Below are 13,423 nucleotides of genomic sequence, written 5' to 3'. Positions count from 1 at the left end.
CTCCCATTACAATTGCCAGAAAATCTGATGACTCTCTAGAATGTGACCACTTATCACCTCCACTCCTGTCATCTTGATCTGAACAACCATCATCTCCTACTTGGATCACTGCTATTTCTACCCTGTTAACCCATAGTCTATTATCAACACAGAGTAAGAATGATTTTCTAAAATGAAGTTAGATCATGCTAACTCCATGCTCAGGGTCCTGCAGTGGTTAACATTTTACTCAGGGTAAAAGTTTTATCATGGCCTTCAAGATGTCACACAATCTTATTCTGGCTACCTCTAGCACAGAAGTTTTCAACTGGGGGTGTGCTTACCCACCGGGAGTTATTTGCCTTTCTTTTTTTTTTTTTTTGGCCAATGGTGTATGGAAATTTTCAGACCAGGTGTCAAATCTGAGCTGCAGCTGCAGTAACACTGGATTCTTAACCCACTGTGATGGGCTGGGGATCAAACCTGTGCCTCAGCAGTGACCCAAGCTGTTGCAGAAACAACACCAGATCTTTAACCCACTGGGCCACAGCAGGACTCTGATATTTGGCAATTTTTGATAGCCACTGCTTAGGAAGTAGGGAGAATTCCACTATCATCTAGTGGATAGAGACCATGGTTGTTGCCAAATATCCTACATATAGTGCTCAAAATAGCCACTGGGCTACTCATGTACAAAGAAAAAGTGGGTCTAAAGTATAATAAGCATTTGAGAAACCCAGATATGGCGCCTCACTTCCAAGTGATCTCATCTGTCTCTCAGTTCCGTTCTGGCATTCTTTTGACCTTCAGAAACACAGAGACGTGAAGGCCTTACATCTCTTTTCCCTCAGCCTGGAATATCAGCCTCCTAGCAATTTGCCTGGTTTTATCCTTTGCTTCCTCCCATCTCTGGTCAAATGCTGTGTCTCACCGAGTAACTCTCTGATCACCTGATACTGGATGCCCTGGCACTCCTTCTTCCCTAAGCAATCTGTGTAAGACTGATGGTCTATAAATTGTATCATTTGTTTATTGCCTGTTCCTCCTCACTCGAATGTAAATTCCAATTTGGTGGTCATTTTAGTCTGCGTGGTTTACCACCTTTTCCTCCAGAGCAACAGCTAGCATGTAGAAGGTGCTAAATAAACATCTGTGGAAATATCACCCATAACACAACAAAGTGGAAGACATGCACAAGATCTTCTGAGAGGAAGAGATAAACATCCAATTGAGACACTGGCTTCAGCATACTGGGAACAGCAGGAGGATGTGTCTAATTTGTTCGGTACAAAGGCTGGTGTGTGTCTCTGGGTATTTTAGGGAGTGGGCCCAGCACTCTCAAAGACCTCACAGTTGGAGGAAGTCTGTTTCCTTGGAGAAATGACAGGAGTAAAGCCTCAGAGGGCAAAGAGTGGCTCAAAAGAGATCCAGTGTGAGAGGTAAGTTGCAAAGGAACATTCAGAGCACCCTAAGCCACTGGAAGTCTGGACATTCTTTGAGTGTAGTGGGAATGAGGGGATTGACTCTGTAAACATATTAACTCAAGGAGTAACCTCACTATCTCCAAACTGCTGTGAGGCGAAGGCTGCCCTGGAGGAGTGGCAATTCAGAAAGGAAGATCAATTAGGAGACACCTCTAGTACTTGGGAGAAGAGATGGTCATGTTCTTAAACGTTTTATTTCCTTTACATATTCATATTTTTAAAATTTTCTGAAATATACCTGTATTACTTTCAATAAGAAAATAGAATGCTTTAGATTAAAATAATTTGTAGATTTAAATGTTAAAAAGTGCCTAGAGGAGTTCCCATCGTGGCACAGTGGTTAACGAATCCGACTAGGAACCATGAGGTTTCAGGTTCGATCCCTGCCCTTACTCAGTGGGTTAAGGATCCGGCGTTGCCGTGAGCTGTGGTGTAGGTTGCAGACGCGGCTCGGATCCCGCGTTGCTGTGGCTCTGGCGTAGGCCAGTGGCTATGGCTCCGATTCAACCCCTAGCCTGGGAACCTCCATATGCCTCCAGAGCGGCTCTAGAAATGGCAAAAAGACAAAAAAAAAAAAAAAAAAAAAAAAAAAAAAAAAAAAAAAAGTGCCTAGAAATTAGGAAATTAAAATGGTGCTGTATATCAAAATATTTTCCCTTTAGTCACTGATTCAATGAACTCAAGATTTCTTATAGCATTTCTTATGGCTGAGGTTACTTATTTCCCTTATATTTGCTTTTGTTTTCTTATTTATGGATTGATTTAATGTGTTTGTATGAGGGAGAGAGAGACATTTGTTTTGTTTCAAAGTTTAAAATTCAAGTTTTTTTTTTTCCTATCCAGAGAGGGTCCATACAGGCATTTTTCTGTTTTCCTGTGATAAAGGAAACTTTCATGATATCTGGAACACTTGATGTCCTGCAAATGAAGAAGGAGGCTGCCCTTAAGTCCTTTGCAGCAAGGATTTACTTAGCCAAGCAAACCTAACTTCCAAATGGAATAGTATGTGTACAGAAGGAAAACGAAAGGCTTTTACATCAGAAATTTGAAGAGAACCTGGATAGAGTTCTGCTGGCAGCTTGTGGCATGGTTGCCACTGAAGACCCAGTTGATATCAGTGTCATACCTTTCAGAAACTCTGGTCAGTAAGCGCTACTGAAATTTGCTGCTGCCCCCGGGGTCAGGCCTCCTGCAAGCTGCTTCACTCAGGAAACTAATAATAGATGATTTATTTCAAGGCAGCCTTCCGAAAGCTGAGATGTCTGGGCGTTGCTGATCCCAGCACTGACCACCAGCCTCTCATAGAGGCCTATCGCTGCTCTGTTGTCAGACAGACTCTCCTCTGCACGAGGCGGTCACTGTCCCCCTTGCAAAGGCGAGGGAGCTCACTCAGGGGTTGGAGGCAGTGATGCGGGCCTGGGAGGTTCTGAGCCTGCACCGCGACACCGTCTCGCGAGAACACCCCCAGGAGGTCAGGCCTGCTCTCTGCTACTACGGAGATCCCGAGAGCAGGCCGCCGCCGAAAGGCTGTGCCCAGGGAGGAGTTTCAGGGAGGATGGACGGCTCCAGCTCCTGAGTTTACTGCTCCCCAACCCGAGGTTGTAGCTGGCCCTTGAAGGCACGCTGGTCCCCTCTGTGCCCAAGGAGCGCTTTCCGATTGAAGCTTGGCCTGCACCTTGCTGTGGCTGTGACGGTAGGAACTACCACGAAGTAGTCTGAAGCTGTTCTGCTATAGGCTGTTTAACAGAAAATGGAAATAAATTGATGGCAAATAAAGTTTTTTTAAAAAAGTGAACTCAAGCAAAATAGCCCCTCTAGCAACTCTGGGTAGTCTGAATGAATTGCTATAGAAGTCACTCTTCCCCAAACTCCCTGTTTATCGGGTCACTTATTAATGTTTGCTTTTTAGTTGTTATGTCATTCAGATTAGACAGATGTCTGACTCAATAGTTGGGTTTAGAAGTTTAGCGCCTTTATGAATACTTGGAATAATAATGTGTGATTTGCTTGTGTTGATTGGTAGCTAGGTTTTGGCTCACCTAGCTCCCTTTCTAGAATGAAAACTGCTTTCAGTCTTTGTCTTATTCTTGTACCTTGAACAACACTGAGTACAAAGTGCCTGGTTCAATAAGTATGTTTTGGCCCACTGAGTTACCGTTTTGATATTAGAAAATTGCTTTTGAAAATATACCTTGTTTTGAAACAAAGCTATGGGTTTATTATTTGGGCTTCAAAGTATAGAAAAGTAATAACTACTGCCAGAAAAAAGATTCCTCAAGGAATATAGATTAAGGCAGTGCTTTCTATGTACATGTGGAAGCATAGGAAATATTTTCAGGGTTTCAGTGACAATTTGACAAGCTATGAATAATCTTACTCCATTAAGCAAACCTGGGAACCACTGCACTGTAGCCCTGTTTGCTCGTCTATAAAATAACGGGATTGAATTAAATTTTTTTTTTCTCTAAAATTCTGTGCTGGTAGGAGCAACTACGTAATAACTTAAGCCAAGATCACATAATAACTTAAGCCAAGTTCAATTTTTTTATTTAGATCTGGGACTTTGGGCCCAGTGTTTATATTTTGGTGGGTCTTTAATTCCCTCGTGAAAAAGTGAGAGGGTTTAAATAGATGATTTATTTCAGCTGTCTCTGAAATTTTATAACATCTATACTTCTTGAATTATAGTAGTGTTTAAAGTTGTGAAAGTGATTAGTTGCACTGTCCTGTGGTGTTTCAGTTCTTATGGTGTGAAAAAGTTAGGGTGTTGAAGAAACACCTCTGCAATGCACCAGGTTTTTACATCATTATAAATGGGATTCATAATCCAATAAATACTGCAGTGTGTGTGGTGAGATTGGTGGCAGGAGATCAATTACTTGTATTGGTGTGACCTTTGTTACTCTTTTTTTGTCAGAGTTGGAATTGTAATATTCATTTGTCTTTCTTTAGAAATATTTCAACATTTATCAGAATTAGACTTTCCTATTATTACTTCTGACTTTCATACATTACAACATTATAAGCAATTGCCTTTGTTAATGGATGTCTCTCTATGGTGTCATGCCAAGATACTAGGATAATCAATACATTGATCAAAATACTGAAACCTGGATATGTGAGGTTTATATATGTCATTATTCATTGTTTAACTGATCTATCACATAAGTTAACGGTAGTATATTTGTAATGCTTTTCTCAGGTCAACTTGTTATTGGGATCCCCACATCTTCTATGATATCTGTAAAGAAAAGAGAGCTTTATGAAAAAATGTAAAACTCTAAAAACCACAGCGGTGACTTGTTCTCACTGTCCTCTTTAGCTAAGCTGCCTTCCTTTCCTCAGAGGATTCCTGCAGGCTGTACCTCTCACCTTCAAATTTAACTCTTTTTCTTTCCTTACTCCTCCTTTTCAATCGCTTTGTCTCACCTGTGTTCTTATCTGTTTAACTCCTTTAGATTGCTTTTGGGTATTGGATTCTGGGCCTGGCTTTGATTTCTTATCAGGATGCTGCTTCTCAGATCAATCATTCAGTCTCTGCACAAGTGCTCTATGGCAGTCAGGTGCCGCTAAATAGGCCCCAGGTTCCCTGAGTACTTCACCCCTATCAATGGCATCTACTATTCTTGGTGAGAGCACCTAGCATTACTAAGAATTCTGCTTCCTGTCAATGATAAATTTGACCAGAGTGAAATTCAAAAGAAAGCACATAGACATGAAGCACAAGTTACAAATAAATGGTGAATTTTATGTCTTATTTTTTCCTTAAATAGATATAATTTGAAAAAAAAGTTGGTATTTTTTCTTTAACAATGAAATATTAAACCATTCTTGCTAATTCTTGTGTTATTATCTCCATTTTATAATCTAATGAAGCAGTCAAGCTTAAACCAAAGAAATAGGACCCTGTAAGTGATGCAAAATGTATAATAAGATTTATTTTAAGAATTTGACCTTAAGCATTTGTAGGAACTGAGTGTTCTGTGTCTGGTATCACAGTCTAAAGCTAGCAGCACTGGCAGTCAGGAAGGGAAGGTGATGCTAAGCAGGGCAGAGGATGGGCAAGCTGGAATCCAGGAGGATAAACTGAAACCTCCATCTTTCTGTCTTCAGGACTTCAATTTCAATGATGAGAATATCTTCCAGGAAAACATGGTGTCCTTCAGGGTTAATCAAGCACTTGCCCCAGTAAGGGCCCTGAAGGGGCTGTGGATGCTACAGACTGACTGGTGTCTCATACCACCCAGATGAGCCAGCAGGTAAGGCATGATAGCAGCATGTATAAACTATCTGTGCTGGGTATTCTGAACTGATCTTTCAAGCATAATAAGATCATAGATGCTGCTTTGCTTCTGCCTACCAGCTCTTGCACAGATGATCTCTCGTGGCCTGCTTGAACTCAAAGCTGTGCAAGGCAGTGCTGGAAAACATAACTCCAGGGAGTTCCCATCATAGCTCAGGGGAAATGAATCTGACTATGAACCATGAGGTTGCAGGTTCGATCCCTGGCCTTGCTCGGTGGGTTAAGGATCCGGCATTGTGGTGTAGGTCACAGGTGTTGCTGTGGCTGTGGTGTAGGCTGGCAGCTACAGCTACAGCTCTGATTCAGCTCCTAGCCTGGCAACCTCCATATGTTGTGAAAGTGGCCCTAAAAAAAAAATAAGCAAAATAAATACATAAATAAATAAAACACAACTCCAGAACAGCTAAGTCCACAGTACACATCCACCCAACTGCATACACAGTGTGCCACATCAATTTACATGGCCACAAACTGTGTATCAGAGTTTTTGTTGTGTTCCACATTCTCACCAATATTTGGTATTGTCCCACTTTTATTATTACATTTTTGCTATGCTGTTCAGTGTAAAATTGCATCTCATTATCTCATTTGGGTTTTAACTTGCATTTCTCTAATTAGCGATCGTTGAGCTATTTTCATATGCTTGTTGACCATTTTTGTTTCCTTTTCTATGAAAATGCCTATTCTTGTCTCTTGCCTCATCTTTCTATTAGGTAATCTATTTATTGATTTGATGGAGAACTTCTTATTTTCTTATTGTTAATTCTTTGTTCATATTTAATTTGCAAGCATCTTTCCCTAATTTGTGATTTGTTTTTAAAAAATTTATTAAAGTAGAATTTGTGATTTTAATTTTCACTTTAAAAATGTATTCCTTTAATGAACAAATTTCTTTTAAGTTTTGCAGTGGTGTATTTTTGTGTTCTTAATGTAATCATTATTTTTGTTTGATGTTTATGAAATCCTTTGCTCTTTCAAGGCCAAAAAAATTTTTAAAAACTCACTTTTTTTTTTAATACTTTTCCATTCTAATGCTTGCTGTGAGATACCATTACCATTGTTTGTCTCATGTAGATAACCACTTGTCTCAGCATTATTGAAAAGTTCTTTCTTTCTCCATTATCTACTGTACATCATATATCAAGCTTCTATATAGATTTGGGGGCTGTCTACATTACTCTAGCTATATGGTAAACCTTCATAACGTTTTTTTTCCCGTTAATTTTATTTATATTTTATTACTCAGTGAATTTTATTACATTTATAGTTTTACAACAATCATCACAACAAAATTTGATGTCATTTCCATCCCAAACCCCCAGCGCATCCCCCTACACCCCCAAGCAGTCTCATTGGGAAACCTTAAGTTTTTCAAAGTCTGCGAGTTAATATCTGTTTGCAAAGTTCATTGTGTCCATTTTTTAGATTCTACATGTAAGTGATAGCATTTGATATTTGTGTCTTGCTGTCTGACTAACTTCATTTAGCATGATAATTTCTATATCCATCCATGTTGCTGCAAATGCCGTTATTTCTTTCCTTTTGATGGCTAAGTAATATTCCATTGTGTATAAGTACCACCTCTTCTTTATGCACTCCTGTGTCGATGGACATTTAGGTTGTTTCCATGTCTTGGCTATTGTATATTGTGCTGCAGTGAACATTGGAGTACATGTATCTTTTCGAGTCATGGTTTTCTCTGGATAGATGGTTGGGAGTGGGATTGCTGGGTCAAATGGTAACTATTTTTAGTTGTCTGAGGAATCTCTATACTGTTTTCCACAGTGGTTGCACCAATTTACAATCCCACCAACAGTGTAATAGGGTTCTGTTTTCTCCACAACCACACCAGCATTTATTATTTGTAGACTTTTTGATGATGGCCATTCTGGTCTGTGAAAGGTGGTACCTCATAGTGGTTTTGATTTGTAATTTCTCTAATAATTAGTGATGTTGAACATCTTTTCATGTGTTTTTTTGGCCATCTGCATGTCTTCTTTGGAGAACTGTCTGTTCAGATCTTCTGCCATTGTGTGATGGGGTTGTTTGTTTTTTGGCATAGAGCTGCAGAAGTGTTTATAAATTTTGAAGATTAATCCATTCTCGGTTGCTTCATTTGCAAATATTTTCTCCCATTCTGTGGGTTTTATTTTTGTTTTGTTAAGGAACTTTTGCAGGAACTTTTAAGTTTAATTAAATCCCATTTGTTTATTTTTGTTTTTATTTTCATTGCTCTAGGAGGTGTATCTGAGAAGATACTGTTGTGGTTTATGTCAGAAAGTGTTTGGCCTTGGTTTTCCTCTAAGAGTTTTATAGTATCTGGTCTTATATCTAGGTCTTTAATCCATTTTGAGTTTCTTTTTGTGTATGGTGTTAGGAAGTGTTCTAATTTCATTCTTTGACATGTGGCTGTCCATTGTTCCCAGTACCACTTATTGAAGGGACTGTCTTTTGTCTGTTGTATATTCTTGCATCCTTTGTTATAGATTAGTTGGCTGTGGTGTGTGGGTTTAATTCTGGGCTTTATATCCTGTTCCACTGATTTATATTTCTGTCTTTGCACCAGTACCATGCAGTTTTGACGACTGTAGCTTTATAGTATAATCCAGGGTTAGGGAGCCTGATTGTTCCAGCTCCATTTGTCTTTCTCAGGATGGCTTTGTTTATTCTGGGTCTTTTGTGCTTCCAAAGAAATTTTAAGATATTTTGTTCTAGTTCTGTGAAAAATGTCCTTGGTAATTTGATAGGGATTGGATTGAATCTGTAGATTGCCTTGGGTAGAATAGTCTGTTTGATAATATTGACTCTTCCAATCGAAGAGCATGGTAAGTCTTTTCATTTATTTGTGTCATCTTTTATTTCTTTCATCAGCATCTTATAGTTTTCAGAGTACAGGTCTTTTGTCTCATTAGGTAGGTTTATTCCTAAGTATTTTATTCTTTGTGATGTGAACCTAAATGGCATTGTTTCCTTAATATATCTTTCTGATCTTTTGTTATTAGTATATAGAAATGCAGTCAATTTCTGTGTATTAATTTTGTATCCTGTGACATTGCCAAATTCATTGATGAGCTCTAACAGTTTACTGGTAGCATATTTAGGATTCTCTAGGTATAGTATCATGTCATCTGCAAATAGTGATAGTTTTACTGCTTCCTTTCCAATTTGGATTCCTTTTATTTCTTTTACTTCTCTGATTGCCATGGCTAAGACTTCCAAAACTATGTTGAAGAGTAATGGTGAGAGCAGACATCTTTTTCTTCTTCCTGATCTCAGTGGGAATTCTTTCAGCTTTTCACCATTGAGGATGATGTTCACTGTGGGTTTGTCATATATGGCCTTTAATTTCTTCAGATAGGTTCCCTCTATGCACACTTTCTTACGGGTTTTTATCTGAAATGGGTGTTGGATTTTTTTCAAAGGCTTTTTCTGCATCTATTGAGAGAATCATGTGGTTTTTATTCTTTAGTTTGTTAATGTGGGGTGTCACACTGATTGATTTTCAGATATTGAAGAATCCTTGCATCCCTAGGATAAATCCATCTTGATCATAATATACAATCCTATTCATGGATTGATGGATTCAGTTTGCTAGCATATTGTTGAGGATTTTTGCATCTATGTTCATCAGTGAAATTGGCCTGTAATTTTCTTTTTTTGTGGTATCTGCATCTGGTTTTGTTATCAGGGAGATGGTGGCCTCATAGAATGAGTTGGGGAGTGTTCCTTCCTCTGCAATTTTTTGGAATAGCTTCAGAAGCACAGATGTTAGCTCTTCTCTAAATGTTTGATAGAATTCACCTATGAAGCCTTCTTGTCTTGTACTTTTGTTTGTTGGAAGTTTTTTCATCACAGTTTAAATTTCAGTTCTTGTGATTGGTCCCTTCATCTTTTCTATTTCATCTTGGTTTGGTCTTGGAAGATTGTACTTTTCTATGAATTTCTCCATTTCTTCTAGGTAATTCATTTTATTGGTGTATAGTTGCATGTAATAGTTTTTATGATCCTTTTTATTTCTGTGATGTCTGTTGTAACTTTTTTTTTTCATTTCTAATTTTATTGATTTGACTCCTCTCTCTTTTTTGCTTGATAAGCCTGGCTAAGGGTTTATCAATTTTGTTGATCTCTTCAAAGAACCAGCTTTTTGTTTCATTGATCTTTTCTATGGTTTGCTTCATTTCTATTTCATTTGTTTCTGCGCTGATCTTTATGACTTTTTCCTTCTACTAACTTTAGGTCTTGTCTGTTCTTCTCTCTCAAGCTGCTTTAGATGGAAAGTTAGGTTATTGATTTGAGCTTTTTCTTATTTCCTGAGGTAGGCTTGTATTGCTATAAACTTCCCTCTTAGAAATGCTTTTGCTGCTTCCCATAGGTGTTGGAGTGTTGTATCTTTGTTGTCATTTGCTTCTAGGTATTTTTTAATTTCCTCTTTGATTTCTTCAGTGATCCATTGGTTGTTTAGTAGCATGTTGTTTAGTCTCCACGTGTTTGTGTTTTTTGCAGTGTTTTTCTTGTTGTTGATTTCCAGTTGTATAGCATTGTGATCAGAAAAGGTATTTGATGTGATTTCAATTTTCTTAAAGTTACTGAGGCTTGATTTGTGGCCCAGATGTGATCAATCTTAGAGAATGTTCCTTGTGCATTTGGGAAGAAGGTGTATTCTGTTGCTTTTGGTTGGAATGTCCTATACATATCTATGAAGTCCATCTGGTCTAATGCTTCACTTAGGGCCTGTGTATCCTTGTTGATTTTTTGTCTGGATGATCTGTCCATTGCTGTATGTGGGGTGTTAAAGTCCCCCACTATTATTGTGTTATTGTCAAATTCTCCTTTTAAGGCTGTTAGCAGTTGTCTTATATATTGAGGTGATTATATGTTGGGTGCACATATATTTACAATCGTCGTATCTTCTTCTTGGATTGATCCTTTGATCATTATGTAATGTCCTTCTTTGTCCCTGAAAATATTCTTCATTTTAAGGTCTATTTTGTCTGATATGAGTATTGCTACTCCAGCTTTCTTTTGATGCCCATTTGCATGGAATATTTTCTTCCATCCTCTCACTTTCGATTTGTGTGTGTGCCTATAAGTAAAGTGGGTCTCTTGAAGACAGCATATATATGGGTCTTGTTTTTGTGTCCATTCAGCCAGTCTATGTCTTTTGGTTGGGGCATTTAGTCCATTAACATTGAAGGTCATTATTGATATATATGTTCTTATTGCCGTTTTATTAACTGTTTTGGATTGTTTTTGTTGCTCTTTTTTCTTCCCTTCTTCTCTTGTTCTCTCCTCTTGTGGTTTGGTGACCTCTTTGAATTGTATTTGAATTGATTTTTCTTATTTGTGTGTGCATCAATTGTAGATTTTTGGTTTGTGGTTACCCTGAAGTTTTGATATAGAAGTCTTTATATATATATATATATATATATATATATATATATATGAGATTGTTTTAAGGTGTTGGTGTCTTAATTGCAAGTGCGTCTCCAGTGTCCTGCATTTGTACCCTCCTCTTCCTACGATTTCTGATTTTGGTGGCATAATTGTGCATGGATGATTTCCTACCTTTACTGTATCTATGCCTTTACTGGTGAGCCTTGTCATTTGTGGGATTTTTGTTTCTGGTTGTGACCTTTTCTCTTCTGCCTAGAGAAGTTCCTTTAGTATTTGTTGTAAAGCTGGTTTAGAGTTGCTGAATTCTCTTAGCTTTTGCTTTTCTTTAAAGCTTTTGATTTCTCCTTCAACCCTGAATGAGAGCCTTGTTGACTAAGGTAATCTTGGTTAGAGGCTTTTTTCTTTCATCCTGTTAAGTATGTCATGCCACTCCCTTCTGGCCTGCAGAGTTTCTGCTGAAAAATCTGCCAATAACCTTATTGGGGTTCCCTTGCATGTTATTTGTTTCTTTTCCCTATCTGCTTTCAATATTTTCTCTGTCTTTACCTTTGGTCAATTTGATTAATATGTGTCTTGGGGTGTTCTTCCTTGGGTTTATTTTATATGGTACTAGTTGTGCTTCCTGGGTTTGTGTGAGTGATTCCTTTCCCATGTTAGGCAAGTTTTCATCTGTTAATTCTTTGAATATTTGTTTCTGTCCCTTTCTCTCTCTCTTCTCCTTTTGGCACCCGTATAATAGTTCCAGAGTTCTCAGAGACTCTCTTCATTTATTCTCAATCTCTTTTCTCTTTTCTGTTCCTCATCAGTGATTTCCACCCATACATCTACCGCCTCGCCTATTCATTCTTCTGTCTCCTGTATTCTGCTTTTGGCTGCTTCTAAAGAATTTTTTAAATTTTAGTTGTTGTATTTTGCATCTCTGCTTTCTTAAGTTTTAAATCTTGTATTTCTTTGCCCAGTTTTTGGTGAAAATTATCAATCTTTGCCTCCAGTTTATTTCCAATATCCTGCATCATCTTCACTATGATCAGTCTAAAGTCTTTTTCCTGGAGGTTGATAATCTCCAGATAACTTAGCTCTTTTCCTGGGGTTTTTTTTGCTCCCTTATCAGAGTTATAGTTCTGTGCCTTTTCCTTTTTATAGGTTTTTGGTGTGGCCTCATTTTTGCAGACAATAGAGTTGTAGCATCTCTTATTTCTGATGTCTGCCCCCTTTGTGGCTGAAGTGTGTTTGGAGGCTTGGTGTAGGCTTCCTGATGGGAGGGACTTGTGCCTGCCCACTAGAAGGTCATGCTGATTCCTGTCCCTCTGGTGCATGGGACTTTGTCTCTGGAGGAGATTGGGGGAAGCTATGTGCCCGGAAGTGACTTTAGGCAGCCTGTTTACTGATGGGTGGGGCTGTGATCCCGCTTGGGTTATTGTTTGGCCTGGGGCTTCTCAGTGCTCATGGGTTGGGCCAGATATTCCCACAGTTGCCACCCCTAGAGGAACACATGCTGATGAATATTCCTGAAAGCTTTGCCTCCAGTGTCCTTCCCCCACAATGAGCCACAGTCACCCCCTGTTTTCCCAGTAGATCCTCCAAGAACTGCAGCCAGGTGTGACCCAGATCCTATGGAGGCTCTGCTTTGCCCTGGGACCCACTGTACATGAAAGCCTGTGTGCACCTTTCAAGAATTGGGGTCTACATTTCTCCTAGTCCCATGGAGTTTTTGTGCAGAAGCCCCAGTGGCCCTCAATGCTGGATTTCAGGGCTCTTTCTCCCAATGCCAGATCCCCAGATGTGGGGACCGGAAGTGGGGCTCAGAACTCTCACTCCTGTAGGAGCGTCTCTGTGATACAGTTACTTTCCAGTCTGTGGGATGCCCACCCAGCAGGTATGGGGTTACTTATATCACATAATTGGCACTCCTACCATCTTCGTCTTCTGGAGTAGGCTGACTATCTTTTTGGTAGTTCTCAGTCCATTTGGTTGAAGGTTGTTCAGCATGTGGTTGTAATTTTGTTATTTTTATGAGAGAAGGTGAGTTCCAGTCCTTCTATTCTGACATCTTAATCCCCATGTCAACACTTCTTAATGGAGTCTGTTGGTAATTATTTACCATGGGATGCCGCAAGTAAATTTTCAAATTATAATATGAACTAAAGAATTATATTGGAATTTTTTTGAAATTGCATTAAATGTGTAACTCAATTTGGATTGAACGAACATATTTATTACTGTGCCTCATTTTCACATGTAGAGTATCTCTCCAATTATTATA

General features: G+C 38.8%; 1 long non-coding RNA gene across 1 annotated transcript in view; it reads left to right on the top strand.

The window, feature by feature from the left end:
* The first annotated feature begins 2,737 nt into the window (after window positions 1–2,737).
* LOC146395131 (uncharacterized) overlaps window positions 2,738–13,423 on the top strand; it is a 403,482-nt gene continuing 392,796 nt past the window's right edge. The window contains exons 1-2 of the long non-coding RNA XR_014831860.1: window positions 2,738–3,156; window positions 5,577–5,722. This is a non-coding gene — a long non-coding RNA (uncharacterized LOC146395131). The remainder of the gene's footprint in view (window positions 3,157–5,576; window positions 5,723–13,423) is intronic.

Source organism: Sus scrofa, chromosome 17 (assembly GCF_054392235.1).
Source record: "Sus scrofa isolate SSC_HxYL_T2T_F1_AM1 chromosome 17, Sscrofa_HxYL_maternal_Yorkshire_Landrace_v2.0, whole genome shotgun sequence".
NCBI classification, from domain to species: Eukaryota; Metazoa; Chordata; class Mammalia; order Artiodactyla; family Suidae; genus Sus; species Sus scrofa.
This window is presented reverse-complemented; position numbering and strand designations above follow the sequence as displayed.